Source organism: Parus major, chromosome 2, assembly GCF_001522545.3.
Source record: "Parus major isolate Abel chromosome 2, Parus_major1.1, whole genome shotgun sequence".
Classification (NCBI taxonomy): domain Eukaryota; kingdom Metazoa; phylum Chordata; class Aves; order Passeriformes; family Paridae; genus Parus; species Parus major.
This window is the reverse complement of record NC_031769.1, coordinates 137,605,702-137,612,553: the sequence shown is the minus strand read 5'-3', so window position 1 is coordinate 137,612,553 and position 6,852 is coordinate 137,605,702. Positions and strand designations below refer to the sequence as shown.

At 41.2% G+C, this 6,852-nt stretch overlaps 1 long non-coding RNA gene across 3 annotated transcripts in view; it reads left to right on the top strand.

Moving 5' to 3' along the window:
- The window catches only part of LOC107200778, a 39,888-nt gene extending 34,560 nt beyond the window's left edge, over positions 1 to 5,328 (top strand). For all 3 annotated transcript variants that reach the window (XR_004496229.1, XR_004496228.1, XR_004496230.1), the window contains one exon: positions 4,756 to 5,328. This is a non-coding gene — a long non-coding RNA (uncharacterized LOC107200778). The remainder of the gene's footprint in view (positions 1 to 4,755) is intronic.
- The last annotated feature ends 1,524 nt before the right edge of the window (positions 5,329 to 6,852 follow it).

Sequence of the window (6,852 nt, the reverse complement as noted above, 5' to 3'; positions counted from 1 at the left end):
AAGACACAGAACAAGATGAGCTTGAATGACTGCATGACCTTCTCCCTTGTTACTCTTCCCATGGGAGAGGCCATATATGGAGACAGTGGTGTAGCACAGATCCGAACAGAACATTATCTTTGGGTCGTCCAGAGGAAATGCCAGCTGGTTCAAATCTTGAGGCAGCCTTCAGGTGTTCATCTGAGTGCTGGATCCCTGAAACCAGGGTCAGAGGCCTCTTGGGTGGAGGAACGGGTTGCATGCATCCTTCCTTTTGGAAGGAGCTGTGACAGATACTTGCCTGTGTGCAATCCCTTCCTGGAAAAAACTCTGGCTTTCTCTTAAGGAGAGCACAGTAAACAGGGATAGGAGGATGTTCACGTAGCCTGGAAGAAGAGAAAGGAGAGATGACTATTTGTAATTTTTCCAGGAATTTTATTAACTTCTGGTTTCTCACACAATGAGACAGCTACTCAAAAAGCTAAACTAGGCTTTTGAACTGTGTAGTGTGTGAGAGTGTGTTTGCTTTCTATTCTAGGAAAAACTGTATTTCCCGTGTTAATAGCTTTTGAGAGGCTTTGCTCATTCCTTAAGAGAGTATCAGTTCCCTGGTCCTATGTTTCAGTCTTTGGGCATACAGAGTAAGTACTGATGTAAAAGTGAAATCCTTTATTTAAAGCCTGAGGGAGGGCTCTGACTTCAGGCTTTCATCTGTGATAAAATGTTGGCCAAAGTCCCAAGAAGGGTCAAGATACTCCTCTCCCTTTTTCTTTCTAGCCTGCTCACAGACTGTCCCCCTTTCCAAAACACTTGTTTTTTGTGTGTTAAACTGTATACAGTGCTTTTCAGAAATAAACAGTGGTCTCTGTCTTAAAGAATGTCATCTAACTTACCCCCTGAAATGTGGCCTTGATAACGGGTACACACGGCTAGAGGGGGAGGAAAGACAAAGTCAGGATTATAGTTGAGTAGAGTCCTACCAGAAATAAACTTGTTCCTCTGTGATTTGCATTGGGCACTGTGCCTCTGACTTGTACACTGTAAATCTGTTTTATTTAACTTTTTCTGCTTTTCACTTTCCATTTTGTGAGCAGAAGGTCAATGTAAGAGCAAGAATAGAGAGCGTAGGAGTGGGAAGCTAGTGTACTTAGGGTTGGAGGAGGCATTTTGGGAAATGTTGCCAAACTGACATGAATGATGCTATCTGTTCCACGGCACTGAGAGACTTACAGTGACTTGTTTGTTATTTATCAGGGATAAAGAGGGATAAGTGAGAGAGGAAACCATTTGTTTAACTACTTCAGTTACTATCTGGGACCAAGCAGGGAACATTTTTCTGACAGTGGTGTGATCATTTAAAAATGTTTTCATTCCACATTAGAAAAGAAATCAAGTCTCTACTCTTCCTTGGCCCCCACCTCCCACACCCACCCCACCTTCCATGACAGTCACAAGCCCCCTGAAAATACTGTGAGAAATTAGAATTAATGGATCTAAAAACTTGGTAACTGAAAATACTTACTCAAAATGTAGGAGATCCAGATTTTAATTATTTCTCTGCCTAGTTCAAACTGGTGCTTGCAGGAGAGCCATAAGGTTATATTGCCTTATTACAAGGATGTGTGCTAATCAGTTATGTCTTCCTGTGTGTTGGACCAGGAATGCTGCCCTGGAGCTAGAAAACCTGCCTTAATTGGCAATCCATCAAAACTGATGTACTACCAGGAAAAGCTTGGGTTTTGGCAAATCAGTATTTATCAAACCAGTTTCACAGAAAAATCTTCAAGCAGCTTCATTGCTGATGGAGACTTAATGAAGCAGAGTGCCTATTGTGCATGTTTAATTCTCATTGAATCATGGCTGTAGGCAAGGAAGAAAAACAAACTAGGCTACATTGTCCAGACATAAAAGTCACAAAACAAACTCTTCAAAGGGCATGAATGTTATACAAGGAAACCCTGAAGAGGCACAAAAAAATATCCAGAAATATTCTGTTCTTTGAGGTGAGCACTAGTCAGGTAATCTTAGTCTTGTGCATTGTCTATCAGGAGTCCAAGTAACTTTCTTGGAGATTTGCATAACCTTTGCTTACTTAATTTGCTTACTCTTCAGGTGTTAGTAGTTAAATGTCAACAGACTATAAGGAGCACAGACAACATGCTGAAACACTGTTTATCAAAAGGTGGCCAGATCTACAGCCAGTTTTCATCATTTGTAGAGTCATAACTCCTGTGGTTGGACTGCAGGTCAATATATCCTGCTTGTAACTATGGGCTCATTGAGCCGTAAGTGTTGAGAGTCAGCTGGCATCCTTTCTGGCCCAAATTCAGCATTAAGGAGAACATTCCCCTTCTGTACCTTACTGTACTGAATGAACTTGGGAGCACCTGAAGAAAAAAAAGAAAGGTAGAATGTTTCTTTGATTTGGGATCCTAGATGGTTTCTCTTATGGTGTCAGGGGTCATGATGATTTGGGGTGTTTCATTCTGTCATGCTGGATACATCAGTCATTGTGGTTTGCAATGTGTAGGGGGGAAAGTAATCCTAGGGCTATTTTATAAAATGTCATTTTTGGTCTTGACACCATGCAATGGCTACTTGAGCCTGTAAACACAGTCTCCACCAGTTGTTGTTCCTCTGATTAAGATATAAACAATGACTAGATTTTGATATGCCTCAAAATAATTGACAAAAACAGCCAACCTAAGGACAAAATTTCCCAAAATTTTATGGCTTATATGTTTGGTAAACAGAGGTTGTAGAACTCTAAAGATTATAGATCATCATCCAACATCTTGTTGGATGTTTGAGAGGCTTCATTAGCCTCAGGTGCATAGAAATTTATGCTCCACTACCAGCTATGATCTCTCTGGTTTCCTGCTGATGAGTTTGTCTCTCTGTTGACTTGGGTACCTTGAGGGATGGGTGTGAGCTTTTTCTGGTCTGACACAGAGATTGCCTGGGAGAACCTTAGGTCTGCACTAGAGCTTACAACCCCTTCTTGGGATGCTCCTACCTCTCCTTTCCCACTCCTATTCCCCTCAGTTTTTAGCCCTTAAACAGAAAAGCTGACACAGGTCCCAGCTGTATGTATCTGCTGTGAGGCAGGAGGGATTTGGGGACAGCTGGTACCCAGGGAACAGAACAGCTTCTGTTTCAGCAGATTTCAGCACTGAAATCTCATAAGGAGCTCGGATTGGAGACCACAGATTCAGAGAGCTGCTAGATGCTTTATGAGGTGCACTACTGAACCCTGTACCCAGACCTCAATTGTGTGTAACTTCTGCTCTCTCAGGTAGCACTGCATTACAACTTTTTGTTTCTAACTTTTGCACTTAGCAAGAATGTCCTGGCTTACCTTTGACATAATGGCACCAGACTGTCAGAGAGTCTAAGACAGATACTTATTGCTATTGTTTTCCTTGCAATCACTCAGAGAAGCTATCCAAAAATGTAAGGCATTCACAAATGTATTCAGAGATGTGATAGGAATTAAATACTCAATGTGGCTTGTAACTATGTTTATCTAAGTGCAGCCTCTTCCTGTGTTAGAACAGATTTTTGCAAACAAGAGGGCAATGATTCAGTTCCAGAGGAAGACTGACAAAATAAACCCCAGTTTCTACTGACCTGATGCAGTGCTGAACAGTGTCCTACCCTGGGAAAATATTTCCTGCTTAATTTTCATAAATATTTATGTAATTCCTTCTGGGAAACATGTCTTCTTCAGAAAACTAAACATGCTGCTCCCTGACATAAATTTAACTGTTTGTTTACACATGAGAGATTATGGGCATGTACCCAGACTCAGATTTTTATATTCTTATTTCAGGCATTTCTGTCTTTTAGAGTTCTTCGCTCTCCTCCTAGAGATCACATCATATCTTGAGCTGTGGAGCCCATTTCTGGCTCTGGAGTTTGAACATCCCTGATGCTCTCTGGAGAGTATTTATTTTGGGCTGCAGAAATAGGAACCAAATATAATTTTCTGCCTGGAATCACACATCTGTCCTGCCTAGTTATACCACTCCCATTCTGGTTTGAGGCTCCTGTCTTAAAAAAATAAAAATCATGTAAGCAATTAAACAGAGGATTGCATGGCTAATGAAAGTATTTCTATTTAGAAACAGACCTGAACACACATCTGTGAACTGAAATAGCACTGGTGTGCAGTCTTTGGTGTTTGCTTTCTAAGTTTATAGTATGGATTAGTGGCAAAGTGGTGCACAGGTTGCCCCAAGAGAATAGATATACTCCCCAACATGACAAACTGAAAAAGGTTGATTTAGCTCTCTTTAATACTTCTTAAGAGAACACAAAAGTCGTTGACAATGCAACACAAACTGACAGAACCTTGTACAAAGCCTTGGATTAGGGCAAAGCTGAGCTTTGCTCTCCAGCATGCTCGAAAACCCTTCCATGAAGTGGTGAACTGTGTGGGGTCCTCTGGAAAAAGCCATGTGATGGAGGCAGACATAGTCACAGGAGATTACAGATATTAGGCTTGTGTCCAGGAGAAAATCCTAAAATGGCTAAGTGGAACATAGGTGATGTGCTGATCTGTGGATTTTTTATGAAACATGTTTATCATGCAGACCAACAACAAAACTCCAAACCTCTAACTCTACCAGTCCTACTTTATCTTACTCTCCCAGTCCTAGAATTCAGCTGATGGGTCTTGCATTACTCATGTTATAGGTTAACCTTATAGGTTATTATTATACAGATAATCTAGATTTATAATTATGTAGTTTCTCTTTTTTTCTTCCTTTTCAGTTCAAACTCTGCTGTATACCTTCTGAAGAAAGCTAGAGCCAAACAGTTTTTAGCACACAAAGAAACCAGGAGGCAGCTACCTGCCCTGCAAGATCCAGCTAAAAGGGAGAGCATGAGAGAGCAGGAAAACAGACAGAGCTTGAAAACCTCCCTCCAAGCCCAGAGGCTCTTGGCCCTGGTCACTGCCTGAACCCTGCTATCAAATGTGTCTCAAGATGTCTGTCCTGCCCAGTAAACTCTATCTTACGTCCTAAGTTGTTTCCCTGCTGTTTGGGGACGCACAGTGTTGTGTAATGTGTTGTAACATTGGCTTCATGTCCGTGTGGGTGTCTTTCTGGCAAGAAAAATAAAGTTTTGAGCCTCATTCTCCAATCTTCCTAGCTATTGTCTGCCAGACTGTTTGCTAGTGTAAAGGAGGCAGGGTGATGGTGGTGGCTTATTTTCCACTTGACAGCATAACAAAACTAAAGGAAAAAAAGCTCCTTCACTCAGTTCATACTTGGAAAGCCCTTTGTTTTTTGTTTCTGTTTTTGTTTTTACCTGCTAATGAATTAAATATTTTTACAAGTTCAAGATTTGTGTAATGAAGAAATATTTTTAAAATTATATGGTTTTCCTACTCAGTGGTGATTATTGCTGGTACCTCTGGAGATTTTGACGTGTGATTTGGAAACTGGAAGGCTGGATTCCAATCCCCAATTCATATGCATGCCTCTGAATTGTGGATACTTGTTTAGGTGTACAATGTGATGTCATTATGTCTGGGTTTTAGTTTAATAGTGGTTTAACATATAAAGTACAATACTAGCACAGACTGGATGAAAGGACTGCTGTGACTTCTACCAATTTGGAGTAATTCACATCACCTGGAATAACTGCTGAGCTACCTCTGGCAAACAAAAAAATGAGCTACAGGGCTTATAAACAGACTTCTGAATAGTAATGACTTTGTCATTGATAGAAACTGTTGAGAACCACAGAGATTTCTGCATTTTTCCCTGAGGCAGGATTCTCCTAGACTTCAAGTTTTTGTTTATCTCATCCCCACATATGAAGTGACATCTACTTGGATGCTTTCCTTTTTAATCTACCTGCTCTCTGACTGCAGCAATGAAAGTACAGATATAGAAGAAAGGTTCATAAATCAGCACAGCAATTCTCATCAACAAAAACTTGGGCATGGTTTTGTTTAATGTGTGGAATTTTGTGACAGCATTCAAAAGAATTTATGAGTTTACAAGATTAAATCAGTTCCAAAGACAGTGTCGGACTGTGTCCAACAGTATCAGTAAAACATAATGTAGCACTGTCATTTCTCCAAGTGTTTTGGACTTTCCAGCTTTATTCTTCTGGGGTCACTTTCAATCTAAGGGACAGAAAATTGCCACAATCTGCTACGTGCTTGCAATTTGGTCAGAGCAGCATGAGTTGGGAGCAAAGAGTCAATCCTAACAGTTCTTGTGCTGTTCTGTGGCAAAGAGGTCTTACCCCTCAGGCAGTTAAAAGCACATCCTTAAGTTCTTACCAGACAGAAATAGTTAAGAATAAACCTGAACTTATGAGCAGTTGGGTTAATGGTATGAGATTTCTTCTCATCTTGACTGGTCCTTGGCTTTACAGCACAGAAAGGTTTGCCATGCAAAGCATCCACAGTGCTGCATCACAGCATTCTCTTAATTCTCTTTCTAAAGACCAAAAACCTAACCAAAAGCAAGAAGGCTGTGCAAAGAGCAGGGAGAGCATGTATGTACAACCCATCACAAAGATCTGACTGCTCTTCTCCTTCTTCATCTCTTTTCTTTTCTGGTGCAGTATATGTCTTGATCCCTTGGCAATGAACATGACCTGGCACAGAGAAGGAGGCTGTTTGGCTAATATCAGAGGTGATTCCAGCTTCATGCTGTTGACACGGTCCATTTACTGTTGAATCTGTGCTTACACTCCAGCCATGCTCTTGCATCCACATTCTTGGGCTTGGATTTGTGCCCTTCCTGCCCACAGCCAGAGTGTGCACACCATGGCTTGGCTGCCCACCCTAGTACCCATGCAGCAGGATGGCGCAGTGCCTGCTCACAGAGGTGGGAAGCCAATTTCACA